The following is a 20,395-nucleotide window of genomic DNA, read 5'->3' on the forward strand; positions in this document are numbered from 1 at the left end:
TTATTTCTATTGTGTTTATATGCAACCCGTCAAAACCCGACGCAATGTACGAAATAAATATTTGTATTTCTTTCAGGTTATTTTAGGTACATTACGAAAAAGAATGCAAAATTAAAAAATCTACAGGAAACGTGATCCGCAAGCAAAATACATGTGTAGGTTACATGCCAGTATAGTTAGAGTTCGTAGCCTGCGAGGACAACTGCTGTCCCCCGCGCATATTTACACTGAGCCGATTTAGATCCTTGGTAGAAATCAAGGCCTATGAGGTAACCAACTCGCGTAGCAATTGACCTCAGTTTATGGCCGAACCGTAGAGGTTTTCCGTGGATATGTTGCTTGGTTTTGTGACGACTCTAATAGGGAACCATTGCTTCATCCACTGCAAGATGACGAATAGATTTCCTCAAATTACTGACCAAAGTTTTGATGTAGAAGTTGTAAGTATTCTCATACCTTGCGGAATTTGTCTTTGGGGGGGAGGAATTCATATTATCTGAAAGATGCAAATACTGATGAATTTCTGGAAATTTATTTCTTCTCATGCTGTTGGAAACTAAGTTATTGAAAACACCTGATTTTAATTCTCAAAACATTCTTGTGTTTTGCAAATACATATAGCCAATTAACAATAGTACAGCCATACAAACCCTTATACCATCTGAATTTACGTCTAGCACATCACTCCTGTGCAGACCGTAATGCATTGATATTTTCATAATGAGATTCTTTTTCTTCAATGAATAGTAACTCAAAACACAGAAGTGGAGACAGTTACGGTCCGTCATATTCAGAAAGTTCCTCACGCACGTCATCTCACCCAATTGGAAAATAAAATTCTCCACTGAAGCTGCCCACAACGTATTGTATTTTTTCTTAGAAGATGCTGGTTTATTTGTCCTATAAAGACCAGGTGCCTGCTACATTTCTTTACATGGTATTGGCGCAACATCATGTGCTGATATCACATTTATTTCCACTATCTTCCTCAACATTCTACCAGGAAGGGGATTGACATCGACTGAATTAGTTGCTTCAATGCCACTTTCCTCATCCGTAAAATGTCGACCATTTGGAGGGAACATAGTAACATCTATATGGGGTGCATTGTTAGTGACATCTACCCTCATCCTCTGTTAGGATGAAAAGAGGAAGAAAACATGAAGTGAACCTGGACAAAGGGCCTACCTTATGTGACGGCAATAACATGTCCTTAAATTAAGAATGATAGCTTTCATTACTGAATCTTTAAGCTATTTACATACATAAAATTCAAAAATTATTATTTATCACACCCTTTCTCTACTATAATAACTTGCAGTTGCTTCTATACTTAAATCCAGTCTATTTCCTCTTTTACAAGAGCGAGAGCTGAGTGACCAGTCCAAGCGGCGAGTACAAAAATGGTCCATTTCGAACTATAAGACCTTTCTTTAAATACTTCCAACAGGCAGAAAAGTTCAAGGGAGGACATGTTGTTACGTGTCACCTGAAGGTGACATTGGGCTTTAATGGGTTAATACAATTACAAGGGTTCGTTTTAATAATCTCAGAGGAATGAACTGTGGAATAGTGACAATGTAGGACAAAATGTAAATTACACCCCTTCACGCCGTTAAAATAATAAATACTTTCCTGGCCATCGATAGTGTTCTTCACCATTAATTATTCTAATGACTGTTACTATCATATGATGGTGTGGTTATCTGAACTTTCACTGGATTCTGCCTGTGAAGGAAATTGATGTGCATTTCTATGGCAATTTTTATGAAGAAAATTGACACCTTTTGACTCTTAATATCATGCTATCGTGAAAGTTCCCTTGTAGTATAGAAATAATGGCGTGTTTCTAAATCGTAATATAATTCTTTGCATGGAGAGCAAGAATCTCGTTACCTATTATACACACATTTATGGGTACACCAACGTATAATCATTATTTTTCCCGCTTTGTAACACGATTGATCATCCAATTTCCCGACTCGAATCACCCCCTTTTTGTTACATAATTCACCAGTGATCTGCATTTAGGTCAGTCCTCCAGGTCGCAGATTTCCTATTAGTTGTTTATCTAGCGCTTCCTTAAAGTAGTTCATATATTTATCAAAAATCACCCTTAGTAAATTCTTCAAATCCATAAATCCTCTTCCTAAGAATAAAAATTTACCTTTGCAAATACAACCCACTTGAACAATGTGATGTTCAGGCTCCCACAGCAAAGACGGCAATTAAGTTTTCAAATTGTAGCAAGAACTTAAAAATGAAGTGTGTGATGTGTTTACAGTGGTTTCTGCTTCGGCAGTCCTAAGGAGGAGAAAGAAAATTGTCCAGGCAACATTTGGTTTTGTACAATTTATGACACTGTGGAAAATAAGAGGGAATCAATCAAGGCAAGATATGTGACAACAGAGGACATACGAAGGAAGCCTGCACAATTCGAAGAACGAATGAAAGCACAGGTAAAAAATATCCGGTAAAAAATATCCTAACCAGGAACAAGGAAGCAGAACTAGACTCTATTCCTGCAGTTAAATCAGGAGAGGTGAGTGATTTAATTGTTAAAAATTCACGAGACGTACTGAACATCGGTGGACCGATGATACACTGGAGTGGTGATATTTCACGTAGGACTGGTAAAAACGTACAGTGTTTTCCGGCGACAAGAATTGAGCAGTTGTCTCAGCAGGTTGAAAGAGTGGAAGAGAGTGAAGATAGGCAAGTGTTAGTACTTCATGCAGGGACCAATGATCTTAGATGAAAGATGTCAGTACTCTGTATAAAGGAACCTGCGAGTGCACTTAAGAAAATTTATGAATGCGAAGATCATACATAGGGGCAGTGCGACGGAAGGATGTACCTCTACGGCGGGCGAATGCTTTTACCGACCGGGTGGACTGGGTGTGTCAGCAGCTGGACTTAGCGTACGTGGAGGTGGATTGACTACTGTCAAAAATGTGTGCAAATGGACTAGACAAAAGAGTGACTGAATGGTTGGATACATTTCTAGAAAATTGAACTCCGAGAATAAGAGCAGGCGAAGCTTTATCTGATCCTGTAATACTAAACAGGGGAATTCCTCAACGTGGTATTATTGGTCCTGTAGGCCTATGTTTCGTTATATATATAAATGATATGAGTAAACAAAAAAATCAGAGATAAGGCTTTTTGCGAAAGATGTTTCTGTATAGCGTAATACATAAGTTACAAGATGGTGAGCAACTGTAAAATGATCTGATAAAGTTGTGAGATGGACAATGGTTAAAAGTCAGGTTGTGAGCTTCGCAAGTAGGAGAAGTCCCTTTTTGGGATCACTGTAAGTACATAGGTGTTAATGTAAGAAAAGATCTTCACACAAATCACATAGTCACATAAGTCAAATAAATGGGGTACAGATTTCTGCACATGGTTATGAGGGTATTTATGGCTTGTGGTAAGATTGCAAAGGAGAGGGAATATAAGTTTTGGGGAAGACCGCAACCAGAGTATGGCTCCGGTGTATGGGACCCTCGCCAGGGTTAGTTTATTCAATAACTGGAGAAGATGCAAAGATAAACAGCTCGATTTTTTCTGGTGATTTACGACAAAAGAGTAGCGTTACAAAAATGATGAAAAGTTTGGGCCGGGAAGACTTGGGAGAAAGGAGACGAGCTGCTCGACTAAGTGGTACGCTCCGAGTGGAGAGATGCGTGGAATGACATGAGTAAACGAATATGATTGAGTTGTGTCTTTAAAATTAGGGAAGATCACAATATGATTACAAATTTGGAATTGGGAAGGGAATATTTGATAAAATATTCGTTTATAGGAAGGGGAGTTAGGGATTGGAGTAACTTACCAAAGAAAATGTTTAATGAACTTCCAATTTCATTGCAATTATTGAAGAAAAGTAATCTGCTTCATGGGCGACTATCCTAAATGCAGATCATTAGAGATTGATTTAGTTCGCTCGAGACGGACTTCACCTGAACAGGCGAGACTCCTACCAGTTAGGATACATGCACGGGGACTCATTGAGTCGTGACGATGAAGATGAGGAAGAATGTATTGGGATTACTTATGACGACGGTCAACTAAAATCCACGGATTATGGACTATGGAGGTGAGACTCTAAAACTTGAGCAGGTGTATTGTCGTACCGTGCAAAATAAAATTATGGAACTTCGGAATGTTACTGAATCATACCTTGGAGTTTTCGTGATTAGTGATTAGTCATGACCAAATGAGAATGTTAATACTAGAGCATGATAATTCTTTGTATCCCAGGGCGTGTACATAATGCTGCGTACTGGTACATCTGCTTCAGGCCTTAGCTAACCTTCTGAAAACGACTAAATAGGTAGGAACTGCACCTAGGTTCATCAATAACAACACTGATTGTAAAATATCTAACTATATTCTCAATAAAATCCGTGTGTGAGCACCTCATCAACCCACCAAACTACACTTACAATACACAAACAAAATATTGTTGGAATACTCCATATTTACAACAACAACAACAACAACAACAACAACAACAAAGAAAACAGTGGGAAAACGAAAGCGAGAACTAAGCCTCCATTTGTAGTTAGTTCGTTGAACAATGTACATATATGTATATAAGAACCCTTCACTGTCTCTGTATCAACACGACTTGCCGATTCTCATAATCGGCAGTTATAACATCACACAGATACTGTACCTCGTAATACTGTGTTCACAGACTTTATCACTTGTTGTCAATATATAAATATGTTTGAGTAACACACACTTGTTGATCCTGAACATAAATTATGGAAAGTTTGAGATAGCTTTCACCAACATATAATGCTAAGCCGCCGCAAGTGCTACAATACCTAATGCGTAAGCACTCCACAATTTGTCGATCAGCCACTTTCCACGAACATAACAAGACTAAGTTCCACAAACGTTTTAAGTCCAGGCCATTTTAGCCGTATATCCGGCTTCATTCCCGTGTGTTAGCACCACTTCCTTCCCGTACAGTGTGTCATTTGTCGTTCTTTTCCGCTGTGATGTCGAAGTATATAAAGACTTAGGCAATCCCCTTCCTCTAACATGATATGTCTGGATTGGTCCTTGCCAGCCAATCATCAGTGATCCTCTTGTCAAGACCATGCCCTCAACTGCTTCTTGGTCCCAAGACATAAACAAACTCTCGGATGTTTCACATGAGCCATAGAACTTTCCTAGTACAACAACAAGCTCATCTCATCAGACTGGGATCCCTCATGAGTCATGCAAATTACCAGAGTCCAACATAGCAATGTTTTCCCACTCGTTGTTCAAAACAATTTACTCATACCTACATATATAGAGACCTCCCTGCTTAGAAATATTAGTGACAAAATATACAACTGAAATACTGACAATAATAATAATAATAATAATAATAATAATAATAATAATAATAATAATAATAATAAATCGAATACTGACAATAATATCTCTCACTTCTATATATTGTGCCAGGGTGTGATATATGTACTATCAGAAAATACCCGTGGGGTTAATGAACCTATGATTTTAGGATTAATTTTTCTAATTTAAAAATTTTCTGGTTTTCAAAAGAGTTTACTGCATTATTGCAACAATATTATAGAATAATTAATACATTCTGAAGGCTTACTCTTTAGAAACCCATGGCAACTCTCTACGCGAGACGTCGTAGCACTGGAATCCGCCAAGATATTTCTATCTGGATAATGATTTATTTCAGGTTCGGATGAAACTTCGTCATTTGGCATCTTCAGATGCTCATTTATGTATTCCTCATCACTAGAATCTGAAAAATCTCCATCACTATTGTTCAGAAGGGCACTAACACCATCATCACCTAAGCTAGATTCTGTAAGAATAAATAGGCAGATGCAGACATTTCGTTTAACTTGATCCTGAGGTGCACATATGTGTACCTCATAAGTTTCGCTCAAATAATGCACACATCAACAAAAATTCTGTGAAATTATAACATGAACGTGATAATTAGGCATGTAGTAAAGTATATAAATTTTATCCTGGCTAAAAGTAGGCATGCACTAATTAAAAAATGGACTTACCAGTAAGCGAGGTTGGTCGTGCCGCCATCTTGTCAAATCTGTATCTTTGTTCGTCTGCAGCGGAAGCATGTTCTACGCGCTGCTGCGGTCTGGTGTAGATTTAAAGAACGCAATGGTACACAAATGTGGATTCGAGGTCAGAATGAAGATAAATCAAATCCCTACACTGTCGGTACATAATAACCGAAGGTGCACGTATTTGTACCCCAGGTCTGAAGAGGTTATTAACAATCATATTTATGTGATTACCCCAATGAAGGGCTCTTCTTATATTAACACCTAGGTACTTACAATGATCCTCAAAAGGAACTTTCACCCCATCAACGTAGTAATTAAAACTGAGAGGACTTTCCCTATTTGTGAAACTCAGTTACAGACTTTTAAACCCTGTTTATCATCATACCGTTGTCCACCGTCCATCTCACAACACTGTCGAGGTCACCCTGCAGCCGCTCACAATCTTGTAACTTATTTATTACTCTGTACAGAATAACATCATTTGCAAACAGCCTTATCTCTGATTCCATTTCTTTACACATATCATTCATATATATAAGAAAACATAAAGGTCCAATAATACTGCTTGAGGCATCCCCCTCTGAATTATTACAGGGTCAGATAAAGCTTCGCCTACTCTAATTCTCTGAGTGCTATTTTCTAGAAATATATCCACCCATTCAGTCACCCTTTTTTCTAGTCCAATTGCACTCATTTTTGCCAGTAGTCTCTCATGATCTACCCTATCAAATGCCTTGGATAGGTCAATCGCAATACAGTCCATTTGGCCTCCTGAATCCAGGATATCAGCTACATCTGCCTGAAATCCTATAAGCTGAGCTTCAGTCGAATAACCTTTCCTAAACCCAAACTGCCTTCTGTCACACCAGTTATTAACTTCGCATGCTTGTCTAATATAATCAGAAATAATGCTTTCCCAAAGCTTAAAAACAATGCATGTCAAACTGACCGGCCTGTAATTTTCAGCTTTATGTCTATAACCTTTTCCTTTATACACGGGGGCCACTATAGCAACTCTCCATTCATTTGGTATAGCTCCTTCAAACAAACAATAATCAAATAAGTATTTCAGATATGGTACTATATCCCAACCCATTGCCTTTAGTATATCAAGAGAAATCTTATCAATTCCAGCTGCTTTTCTAGTTTTCAAATTCTGTGTATTACTGTAAATGTCATTGTTCTCATAGGCAAATTTTAATACTTCTTTAGTGTTACTCACATCCCCTACCTGGACATTATCCTTGTAACCAACAATCTTTACATACTGCTGACTGAATGCTTCTGCCTTTTGAAGATCCTCCCATACACACTCCCCTTGTTCATTAATGATTCCTTGAATGTCCTTCATTGAATCTGTTTCTGCCTTAAAGTACCTATACATACACTTCCATTTTTCAGTAAAATTTGTATGACCCCCAATTATGCTTGCCATCATGGTATCCTTAGCTGACTTCTTTGCTAGATTCAATTTCCTAGTAAGTTCCTTCAATTTCCCCTTATTTACCCATTTCTAACTCGTATTTCTTTCCAGGCTGCACCTCCTTCTTAATGTCTTTACTTCTCTGTTATAATATAGTGGATCCTTACCATTCCTTACCACCTTTACAGGAACAAACCTATTTTCACATTCCTCAAAAATTGCTTTAAACACATCCCAGAGTCTGTTTACATTCTTATTTACCATTTTCCAGCGATCATAATTACATTTTTTAAACTCCCTCATGCCTGTTTTATCACTCATATGGTACTGCCTAATAGCCCTAACGTTAACACCTTCCCTTCTTTCACATTTATTTGTCACTACGACAAAAACAGCTTCGTGATCACTAATACCATCTATTACATCGGTTTCTCTATAGAGCTCATCTGCTTTTGTCAGCACCACATCCAAAATATTCTTCCCTCTAGTTGGTTCGATTACTTCCTGAATCAGGTGCCCTTCCCATATTAACTTATTTGCCATTCAATCAATCAATCAATCAATCAATCAATCAATCAATCAATCAATCAATCAATCAATCAATCAATCAATCAATCAATCAATCAATCAATCAATCAATCAATCAATCAATCAATCAATCAATCAATCAATCAATCAATCAATCAATCAATCAATCAATCAATCAATCAATCAATCAATCAATCAATCAATCAATCAATCAATCAATCAATCAATCAATCAATCAATCAATCAATCAATCAGTCAATACTGATCTGCATTTAGGGCAGTCGCCTAGGTGGCAGATTCCCTATCTGTTGTTTTCTTAGCCTTTTCCTAAATGATTTCAAACAAATAGGAAATTTAATGAACATCTCCCTTTTTAAGTTATTCCAATCCATAACTCCCCTTCCTGTAAATGAATTTTTTGCCCCCGTTCGTCCTCTCGAATTCAAACTTTATCTTCATTTGTTGGTCATGCTTCCCGTCGTTCGCATTACCTTCCCAATTGACATTTGGTAAATTGAGATCACCTGCTACTATCACATTCCTTTCCATATCATTTCCAACATAGCTGATTATCTTATCATATAATTCTGAATCAGCGTCAGCGCTTCCCCGTTTCTCGGTATGTACACTCCAAAGATATCAACTTGCCTATTATCTTTAGGGAAGGGCCTTACATACAGAATTTCACGTTTTTCATCCTTAACTTTTTCGTAGCTTACAAATTCTTCTTTCACCATAATGAATACTCCCCCTCCTACCATTCCTATCCTGTCTCTACGATACACACTCCACTTCCGCGAGAATATCTCTGCATCCATTATATCATTTCTCAGCCATGATTCAACTCCTATTACAATATCTGGTATATATATATATATATACATTAAATTACTTAACTTTACTCCTTTGTTGACAATGCTTTTACAGTTGAGCACTAATATTTTTATGTCATCCCTACTTGATTTTCGCTCCCTAGGCAACCCCGCTTCCCTGAATATACCTGCTTTAACCTTTCTGAACAAGTTTCCTAATTTATATGTACCATTGCGGTTTAAGCGATGGCCATCTGTGCGCAGATCCCTGTCTCCTACGAACCGATTAGGGTCTAGAAATCTCATTCCCAGTTCCCACATACCCACTCTATAGTCTAATTTAAATCCCCAATCACATTCCAGACAGTATCCCTCCTACATAGTATTCCACTGATAACAATCTCCGCTTCCTTAAAATCATCCGTGCTGCATTTACCAGTTCCCACACATCACCAACAATGTTGGTACTTACATCTGCTTGCCTTAACACACTAGATGCGTTCTTGCTAATAACAATTGATCAGTGTGTTGCTGCTATTAAAAATGTACCAACTTCATCTAACTCCTTCCGGGAGGAGGAGGGCGCGGTGAGGCGGTAGAGGGGCCCTCTAGCACTTTTGCCCTTTAGCCTATTATCCCTTTAGCCTATTAGCCTATTATCCCTTTAGCCCTACAAGGAATGTGCGGTAAGGAGGAGGAAGAGTCCTTTCATCCTTTTTCCCTTCTGATAAGACGTAACCCCAGGGTTCCATTCCCTATCATGTGTGTAGCACGATTATTTCCTCTGTACAGCATCTTGTATAGTGGTCCCCTGTTGCACAAGCTACATGCTTGTAACCAATGCCAACAGATTGAAACAATATGTTTCCGAACAGATATTTCATGTTACATGTTTATGTGATAACGTGTTCACCTGCTGGGGACTTAAATGTAAGCAGTGAATTTCTTATAGTATTAGCGTCCTGTTTAATTTTACTTTCCCCATGGGCTACAAGCTTGTAACCCATGCCATAAGGATGACTGATATTTCATGTTACATGTTTATGCGATAACTTGTTCGACTGCTAGGGGCTTAAATGTAACCAATGTATTTCTTATAGTACCAATCGTTCTGTTTAATTTCACTTTCCCTGTTTGCGATAATAGAACAGGGTTTGAATCTATGTTTTTTCTATTTTAACTAAATCAGATTATCATTTACCGAGCGAGTTGGCTAAGCAGTATAGTTTTTCTGTAGTTTTTGATTTTCGCACAAGGCAAATGAGAGAAGGTAAATCATTTGAAGTTGTACTTTTGTTGTATTCATATTGTCGTTTACCGAGCGAGTTGACTACTCAGTATGTGCACTGCCTTATGCATAAGATCGCGTTGTATGTTCGATAAAGCTATGCCTTAACCAAACGGGAAGAGGAGGAGGAGGACGTTATAACAGCAGCTATTTTGCACAAGCTATACAGAATTATTATTTTCTTCTCTGTTCGAATGCATCTTCTTAGAACAAAGGTATCCCCTGACGTGTTATGAACACATGTTGTATCGTGTAGAGTGTTCTATTCTAGTCTTGATCACTTATTTAGTGATCTGAACACATCAAACAATGTTCTGAACGCATCTTGAAGTTAACGACATCGAGTAGAGTGTTTAATTCTAGTCTTGTTATGGTTCAAGCACTTCTCTTGTGATCTGCAAGCCTAAACATGCACAATGATGTTATCGCTGCACACTCTTGCCTTCGCGATGCAGGTTTAAACTTGTTCGATGGAGATATAAAGCTATGCCTTGACATAGGAGGCGGAGAAGTAGGAGGAGAAGAAAGATGAGGCCTTAGCAGCCTATGTATAGCCGCCATTGTTTAAAGATGACAGCTCTCAAAAAAGCACGTAGAATTTTTTTAAATACCCGGCACTATATTTCAAAGGTATCGGGTTTAGTGCTGTAAAGATAGCAGCACTATGCTCCGTTGATTAAAGATGGAAGTTGTCAAAAAAGCACATGGAATTTAAATTACCCACCACCACATGTATTAGGATGAGGTTTACCGTCGTAAAGATAGCAGCACGATGCGCTGTTGTTTAAACATGGTGGTCGACAGCTATAAAAATCACGTAGAATTTTTCAAATGGCTGCCACCGCATTCCAAATGTAGTAGCTAAAGATGGCAGCTCGGTTCTCTGTTGATTAAAGATGGCGGATAACAGGTGTCACGTGGACACTACCGCCACCACATTTCAAAGGTAGTAGCTAAAAATGGCAGCACGGTGCTCTGTTGATTAAAGATGGCCGCTGTCAAAAAGAACGTAGCTTTGAAGAGCACGTTGAATTTCAAATTGCACTCTACCGCATGCATAACAGCAACCGCCATTTTGCGCAGTAGCCTCTAAGCTAGCTTTCTTCATAAGAGCCTGTGTATAACCACCAACTTGTGCGAGCAACCCTAGGCCGTCTCATAAGGAGCTGTGTATTGCACCCGCTCAGCTCCTGAGTCCCAGACTAGCATTTATCTCAGGGGTGATCAGTTCGAAAACGATAAAAAAATTATATAAAGAAAATCCAATTATATATCGGCGCATCAAATCAACACAGGGATGAACGGGGCATGCAAATTAAGGTTACGGGGGATAACTCATTCATGGATACAAATTTTTGACTCCACAATAGGACTGGGAAGTGACAACTTAAATTCCATGGGCATACTGGACTAACTACAATAAAAAGATATTGTCCCCTTCAAAAGTGGTAATAATTTAGTAAAAGGAAAATTATTTATTTCATCAGCGTGTCGGAACATTATTTAATCGCCAAGAGGGTGAAATTCTGTACTTCCGTGCTAGTGCGAGCCAGCCACTTTGCGAACCGGTTTTTCCCGACCTACCAAGAGAACGAGGAAGCAGGGTGAAATTCCTGTTATGTGGTCTTCAAACACATGTGTGCGTACCACGTGACCCGGCGAGCAGCCTGATCTCAATCGATCAATAAATGGAAAGTCAAGTGACGTGAAACTGGAGCAGCCAATAAAAATGACAATCTTCACAGGAATGCAACAAATCCACCAATTAGATGTAATTAAGGGACACACCTACGTCTTAGGACAGGAAATTAATGGTAATTCCAGAGGAAAATTTTATAGAGGCTTTTGTACTTCGGGACGCAAAATTTGAGCATTACTCTGACTGCAGCTACGGAAGAGACTGGACGTCGTTTGCTTCACTGGAAGACTTTACATTAGAGAAAGCATCGAGGACTGTATAAACAGCAATTCAGACACTCGGAAAATTTAGCTACGATTTTATTTAGGGTTATCCTAAGATAAGTGTCTACATCCAAATTATAAAGCATCGTGTGTGTATCCTGGGCTATTGTTAAGACTTTTGTTAGTTTCAGCTTTCTACGAGAACTTGGAAGAAGGAAGGTCCTTGGTTCGAGTTCACTGCAAGATGGTTATCCAGTTCCGCGAAGAATACTACAAGTTCCTGTGTATCTTCAGCTCCTCCATGAGTCACTAAGCATGTAAGGCGTCGGACATGGGCGAGACTTTGTTCGATGGAAGGTGATGTGACCACGTGCTAGGTCATCAGCCAGAATCCAGTTCACACCAGCCACATGAGTATTCTTTAAGAATTCAATTTCTTTCTATCTTTGTAAAATGTTTGTAAACGTAGCCTTACCTTATTCATTTAGATTTCTGTTAGTTTTGCAGTAGTTAGACTTTTCATTCTTCTTTCTTTGGTGAGAGGTAGTTAGTGCTCTGGAATGAGTGTGTATTTGTTCTATTAGTTAGAAATGAGTGTATGTCATCGAGAGAGACCCCAACTGTCCTAAGAATTTGGAAGGCAGGAGAGATAAAAAAAAATAAATGAACCCCGCGTTAATTTTGATTGGTTTTGAAATAATTTGAAAATTAATTGAGACAAATTAGGACAGTGTTCTAGTGTTTTTCTTAGTGTAGAATTTCGTCCTACGATTGTACGACATGTTTGTGGGTTCGAGTTTGTTTAGAGTCATCCGAATAACTTCATACGACAGCTTTGCGAGTGAGATTATGCACGGACAGGAATATAATAATAATAATGAGTAAAAATAATTAAACCTAATTACGGGCTAAAATGATTTAATAAGGTCATGGGTTTAATGTTAGTTATTCTTGGAAAGTATTATCGTGTGCTCACTTTATGTAAAGTAAGCCTGCGACATGGCAATTCTCCGGACGGAGTAATGACGAATTATATGTATGTTTTCTGCGCTATAAATTTGAGTATGACTTGCAGATGGGCATTATATTTTGAGTAATAATTTATGCATCCATTAGAGTCAATTTTGGGAAGAGATGTGTCACTGGACATGATTTCTTCGAACTTCAGTGCAGAGTAATCGAGAGCCACGACATTATAGGTGAATAAAAATAAATGCCGCAACCCATGTACCGTAAGCGCGTATTCTAATATTTTGACCTGTGTTGTAGTTATTCTACTCGCTTAATTGGGATGATTTCTGTTTAAAATATTCTTTGAACTTCGTTGTATAGTTAATTTCTACGTATAAGTGATAACCTTAATTCCATCACATTCTAAATTGATACCTGGGATGTGCGTGGTAGTGTCATCTAGAGAATGGTTTCCCTAATTTGCAGTAAATCCTGAATTTAATAATAATGGGTTAGTGTTCGTGTAAATAGTATTATAATAATGCCGTGTACCCATGTATGAATGTGTGAGGTGTGATTTGATCCTATTCTGTGTTTTTTGAATATTCCTTGTATGATTTTGTGACGATATTCTCCACTATGTGCGTCAAATTTTTGTCCGATTTGTATTATTTCGCGTGTCCGTAGTTGGATCAATTTTGAATCTTTAGAAGATTTTATTGTAATTTAAGGTAGATTAAGGCCTAATTCACTAAGTTAAAGTGAATAAGAGAAGGCAACGTCCGTGAACTGATGTCACGAGATTTAATTATTAGTTATTGTACAATCACTTTCTGCATAAAATTGAGTAAAATTTAGGTTGATATAAGTTCAAGTAATTTTTTTTTTCAAGACGTTTATTCAATTAGTAATTATAAAATGAAGTAATTGTTGAAGGGAAAGTCTAAGGAAGACTTGCTAACCATAAATGGATGAATTAAATAATTTTCAATAATTTAAATATGGAAGAGAAAATAATCATTTTCTTGTAAAAATAAGCGAAATCCAGATGGAATATTTTGATTTAAACAATTTGATTATCATTATAAGAGAATGATATCAGATATTATTTTGTTTTCCAATCAATTTTTCAGTAAATTAATGATTCCTATATTTATTATTACAGAAACGAACAGTCGTTGAACTTTAATTTGAGCGAGATCCCTCATAAATGATAGCACGAGGAGAAGATATTTTCAAGAATCAAACCCAGATTTTGTGAATTTAATTGTTTTAATTTAAAAGAGTGTCAGTTTTAATAAATGTGCAAACCTAATTTAGTCTCCTTTCATTTGTCGCTAGTCCTTCATCTATCCCTGCCTTTAAAAATTTCTGCACAGCCGATAGCGAACGGTCCACCTCTGAGACCCTCGCTCTCCGGCGAGCTGAGCCCGGCATGATGGGGGCAATATGGAAACTGTTTCCTATTGAAATTGCAATGAGGAGCAATGAGGAGCAACTGGATTCTGGAGGTCAAATGGACTGTATCGCGATTGACATGTCTAAAGCATTTGATAGGGTGGATCATGGGAGACTACTGGCAAAAATGAGTGCAATTGGACTAGACAAAAGAGTGACTGAATGGGTTGCTATATTTCTAGAAAATAGATCTCAGAGAGTTAGAGTAGGTGAAGCTTTGTCTGACCCTGTAATAGTTGAGAGGGGAGTTCCTCAGGGCAGTGTTATCGGACCCTTATGTTTTCTTATATATATAAATGATATGAGTAAAGGAGTGGAATCAGAGGTAAGGCTTTTTGCGGATGATGTTATTCTCTATAGAGTGATAAATAAGTTACAAGATTGTGAGCAACTGCAACGTGACCTCGAACATGTTGTGAGATGGACAGCAGACAATGGTATGTTGATAAACGGGCCTAAAAGTCAGGTTGTGAGTTTCACAAATAGGAAAAGTCCTCTCAGTTTTAATTACTGCATTGATGGGGTGAAAGTTCCTTTTGGGGATCATTGTAAGTATCTAGGTGTTAATATAAGGAAAGATCTTCACTGGGGTAATCACATAAATGGGATTGTAAATAAAGGGTACCGATCTCTGCACATGGTTATGAGGGTGTTCAGGGGTTGTAGTAAGGATGTAAAGGTGAGTGCATATAAGTCTCTGGTAAGATCCCAACTAGAGTATGGTTCCAGTGTATGGGACCCTCACCAGGATTACCTGATTCAAGAACTGGAAAAATCCAAAGAAAAGCAGCTCGATTTGTTGTGAGTGATTTCCGACAAAAGAGTAGCGTTACAAAAATGTTGCAATGTTTGGGTTGGGAAGAATTGAGAGAAAGAAGAAGAGCTGCTCGACTAAGTGGTATGTTCCGAGCTGTCAGCGGAGAGATGGCGTGGAATGACATTAGTAGACGAATAGGTTTGAATGGCGTTTATAAAAGTAGGAAAGATCACAATATGAAGATAAAGTTGGAATTCAAGAGGACAAACTGGGGCAAATATTCATTTATAGGAAGAGGAGTTAGGGATTGGAATAACTTACCAAGGGAGATGTTCAATAAATTTCCAATTTCTTTGAAATCATTTCGGAAAGGGCTAGGAAAGCAACAGATAGGGAATCTGCCACCTGGGCGACTGCCCTAAATGCAGATCAGTATTGATTGATTGATTGATTTATTCACTTATTTAGCAGAATATACACATGATGATAATTTTACATTGGGACACATTCATCCTAAAAAATAAATGACATACTACTTGGATTTTACCTCACTACTCTGGTAGTGTAAACATCTGGTGAATTCGCCCCAATTGGTTACTGGGGATCGAATTCACATCCGTATGATTGGACGTTTCACCGCTGGAGATCTTCTTTCGGAGACGAAGGCATGACAGTAACTTTTTACTGTCACCTCCTCGTTCCGTTTGGACATGAGACACTTCCGGTATGTACATTCTGGTGAGCCGGACACCCACCGTGGAAATGTTATCGCCTCGAAAAACGGGAATTTATAGTACGGACAAACTCTAGCCTATTAATTCCAGATTCACAAACACGCCAGGTAGAGCTCATTAACTCAAAGCCTATTTCAATATTTACACTTGTCAATACGACAAGACGTACGGAAAGGTTCATTACTATGCTCTGACAATGAAGACATGTGCCGTCCGTGGGTTATTTAGGTATCTACCGCTAACAATCTCCCCGTGAAAACCCAACATCTGGTTCTGAGCAGTTCGACACAGGACGACTGTCCCTATCATATCCTCCTACGATTATTAAATAATATCATTACCATTCTTTATCTGATCATTATCATATTCTGTGACTACCATCAATTAATTTATTATTGTAATTAATTTCAATTATAATCCTATTTTTGATTATTATCATGTCATCCGGGATGATTATATGCCAACCCTTGCCGACGTTTCAAACGAAGGGTCGTTCTTCCTCCTAATTTATCCGCACAATTTAATGATCAGCTTCCTCATAAAATATTATTATTATTATTATTATTATTATTATTATTATTATTAATAGTGGAAATCGTGATTATCGTAACCCGTAATCATCCTCGCTATAATACTTCAACTTCTCGCTCTTATTATTCTCATCAAAAAAATAAAAATAAAAAAGTAGCTTCATTGGTTATTCTTCTTCTCTTTCTTCAAATATTTTATTTTTTATTATTATTAGTTAAAAATCTCAAATTTTCCATTTCTACTCCCAACATCATTATTATGTCCAAAATATAAAAAAGTAAATTCGTCTTCTTCTTCTTCCTCAAATATTTCTTTATTATTTTTATTATTATTTCACGTTTACACTACCGTTAGCGATATTTATGGTTAAATGCATAAACCTTCACAATTTCAGTCTACTTTGGCACTAAGCAATTGATTTACGACAAGATTCACTTGGAGTATGATTATTATTAAAAATGGAAAGATGATATTTTAATTTCCACTCTTTAGAATTTAGTCACATATGTTAAATCCCGTTATGAACCACTAAGATCTGCTCTATATTGGTCGGGACAACACGGTATTCGGGACCGTACCTTCAATTTCGTACTGCCGTTAATTTTATATGGGGACACATGTCCTCCCAAGACACATCTCACAACCTATGGCACATCGCGGCTGGGCAAATACCTCCAATGCCGGCGATTGCTAAACTATTCCTTCCAATTTGAAGTCCATTTCCTTTTTTCGGAACTCTTCAAACATTTAATTCATAAATTAATCCTCGGTGCGTGGATTCTACCACTAATAACACCGGCATATGCATTTTATATCATCTTAGGCCTTGAGATTCATCTATTTCATCATTACAAACAATACGGCTCAATTTATTTCACGCCGGATATTCGTTCCTCATGACTTCCAACTCTAAATATGGGCTCAAACCACACTGGGCTCTTAACATATCGTGACCATTCTAATTCACGTGCCTCTATCGCTTTTAAACAAATTTTAATGGTTAAAAATAAAGTCCAAAAACGTGAAATAAAAAATTTACGTAAAATCAAACTGATTACGCGAATGAAAGTCTTTAACGCTACATGTCATCTCCACATTGATTATTATTTGCACTAGCTAACTCACGAAGCACTGTCATTATTATTATTATACTTTAACTTGCAAACGCACAAATATTATTGTTATTATTATTAATTTACTTTCCTTTGCCAACTCACAAACATGATTATTATTTCCTTCTCGCAAACACACCGAGCATTATTATTATTATTTTAATGACCTTCCGTACGCAACACACATTTTACATCCTCTGGCAGTTTCATAATCTGGCTGTCAGGTAGAAAATATTCCTAATTAAAATACAAATGATCACCGCAGTGATTGAAAATCAAATAAATGGGTTAGCACAAAAAAAAGGAATTTAACACTTGAAATGAACTTAAGTCAAAGTATTACAAACAGCATGCATTAATTGAAAGAAATATATCCCATATTTACATTATATACAACAAACAAATACTCAAATTAATTAATCTAACCCATTATTACGTTAATATAAATTAGTTCGTCCGTCTAACAAAAAAATAAAATCATGGTCTCGGGAGGCGGACCATGTTAAGTAACCGTAATTAATTTACACTGAACCCCGTTTAGTCGCGGTAACATCCCCCAAATATCAAATTTGTGTACTCATTCCTATGTAGAATTCCATTGTCTCTTAGCGGATGAGATATAGGCCTTACGGCCCCATGGTGATTTACTCGTCCATCATGTCGCACAACATAAATTTAACACAATAAAACACTTCTGGGTGACTACCCATGATTACCACCTTATTATACTATTTTATACAAGAATACTAATAACAAAAAAACACTTATAGGTGCTCCTAGACTCCTGACACTCGCACAATATACTCTTCATATACGCCCGAAACACACGTCGTGACACATTACGACGAAATGTCGTTCATTTGAACCGGCGCGTATCGCGTCTTCAACCGGCACTTCCAGGTTTATTTCTAAGCCGTCTTGATAATCGCCTAACTCCTATAGTTCCCTGCTCGGATGTTTATTCACCGTCTATCTTGAGCTATTTACTTCAGGCTCCGCACACTGCCTTCCAAAGGTACTATCGGCGTTCCGTTAATTATTTATTATTTAATCACATGACATTTTTTAAATTCAACATACAGTTGTGCTGATTATTTACACTCGGTACTAGGAATAATCTTACTGTTCGTCTTCATTCTCCTAATAACTCACGCACTTTCAGCTTTAACTGACTTCGAATGAGTCCCTTGGTACTGACTTACAGATTCAACGTGTCAGAGTCTCAACTACTTCATACGGCTGACACGACTGGTGACCGATAACGACTGGTAACTGGTAAGAACTAAGTGATGTGAGGTACGACCGGTCACAACTGGTGACTTCAAACGACTGGGTGATGTGAGGTTCCACTACTGGACTTTTATGGACGATATGGTTTCCACCGGGGTCATCCGCGGTCATCTCCTGGGGTGGGGGGTTGGTTATCCTAAATCGGCATATGCAGATGGATTTGGATCTCTTGCTTTATCCTACTTAATACACTGGCGATACACATTCATGTGTCGTATTCTGAACTCATATCGTTCGGTGATCATGGAAATATCACTTAATTCCTCTCCTCCACATTTCGCGCGCTAACTCGGCGTCCCTGATGGCGTGCTCATCTCGACCAATGGCGAGATAGCGTGGGTCATTTGCACGAATTCATTACTTTAATTTATTACGATTACAATTAATCAACATGGGAATGATATCATAATGATATTCAATTATGTGGTTGGAATAATTTAATTATTGTTATCGGAGAAACTAACTGGAGTTCACTCTGAGTTTTTCTTATGTTGGCTTATCTGCGGGCCTATGATAAATTTTCCCATTGGTCAACACCGCTTCGGTTAGTTTGAAATCTCTTCCTTGTAACGTGACAACACCAAATGCCTCGGGGCGTGGGAAAACTGGTACGTCATATTCTCGGTATTGGTGATACATCTGCTCGCCCTTGGTCCGAAATATATACTCTTTCACTTCCTCGTAGTCATTATTCTGTTGTTGTGAGCTCTAGATTTAATCCTCTTATCTGTTGACCAGGAAACCTTCTCCCCATAATGACAAGCTTAACTGTGGCGACGGCTTGTCGCGAGCAAGGCTGACTATGTTGAAATTCTCCCGTCCACACAAAACGGACACTGTATTCCATTTAATATTCCTATATATCTGTATTCATCTTCAAAAAACCAAATCATTAGACTAGGGCCTATCTCATCATGGTACAGTATAGCCGCCATATTGTCGCAGCCATCTTGTTCAAGCATCCGTAGGATGTCTCATAAGTGCAGCAGTCATCTTGTGCAAGCACCATTAAGCAGTCTCATAAGAAGCTATTTATATCCGCCATCTTGTGCAAGCACCTTTAAGCAGTCTCATAAGAAGCTATGTATAGCCGCCATCTTGTAGAATTAGATAGCTGTCAATGCCAAAGGGCTTAAGTAGGAACCGAACCGTTGATCTCATCATTAGACTATTGTTTCTTATGTTAACATGTTCCTGATTATGCGAACCTGGGTAATAGGCAAAAAAATTTTGTCCGTTTTGCAATAAGACTGACTATGTTGAAATTCTCCCGTCCACACAAAACGGACACTGTATTCCATTTAATATTCCTATATATCTGTATTCATCTTCAAAAAACCAAAGACCTCATCAAGTTACGAAAACTTGCTTCAAGACAAGCTAAAACAGACCAGATGCCAAAGGGCCTAAGTAGGAACCGAACCAATGATCTCATCATTAGACTGCTTTTTTCTTGTTTGAGATATTTAACATTTTGCATTTAAGCCCCAAATTTAATAAATCGAACCAGCACAGTACGTTATACTCTCTACCAT

The 20,395-nt window shown here is 37.9% G+C and overlaps 1 protein-coding gene across 1 annotated transcript in view; it reads left to right on the forward strand.

Moving 5' to 3' along the window:
- LOC136863901 (dynein beta chain, ciliary-like) overlaps positions 1–20,395 on the forward strand; it is a 5,220,903-nt gene that overhangs the window by 1,247,793 nt on the left and 3,952,715 nt on the right. The window lies entirely within an intron of this gene.

The sequence above is a fragment of the Anabrus simplex genome, chromosome 2, assembly GCF_040414725.1.
Source record: "Anabrus simplex isolate iqAnaSimp1 chromosome 2, ASM4041472v1, whole genome shotgun sequence".
In the NCBI taxonomy this organism is placed as follows: Eukaryota; Metazoa; Arthropoda; class Insecta; order Orthoptera; family Tettigoniidae; genus Anabrus; species Anabrus simplex.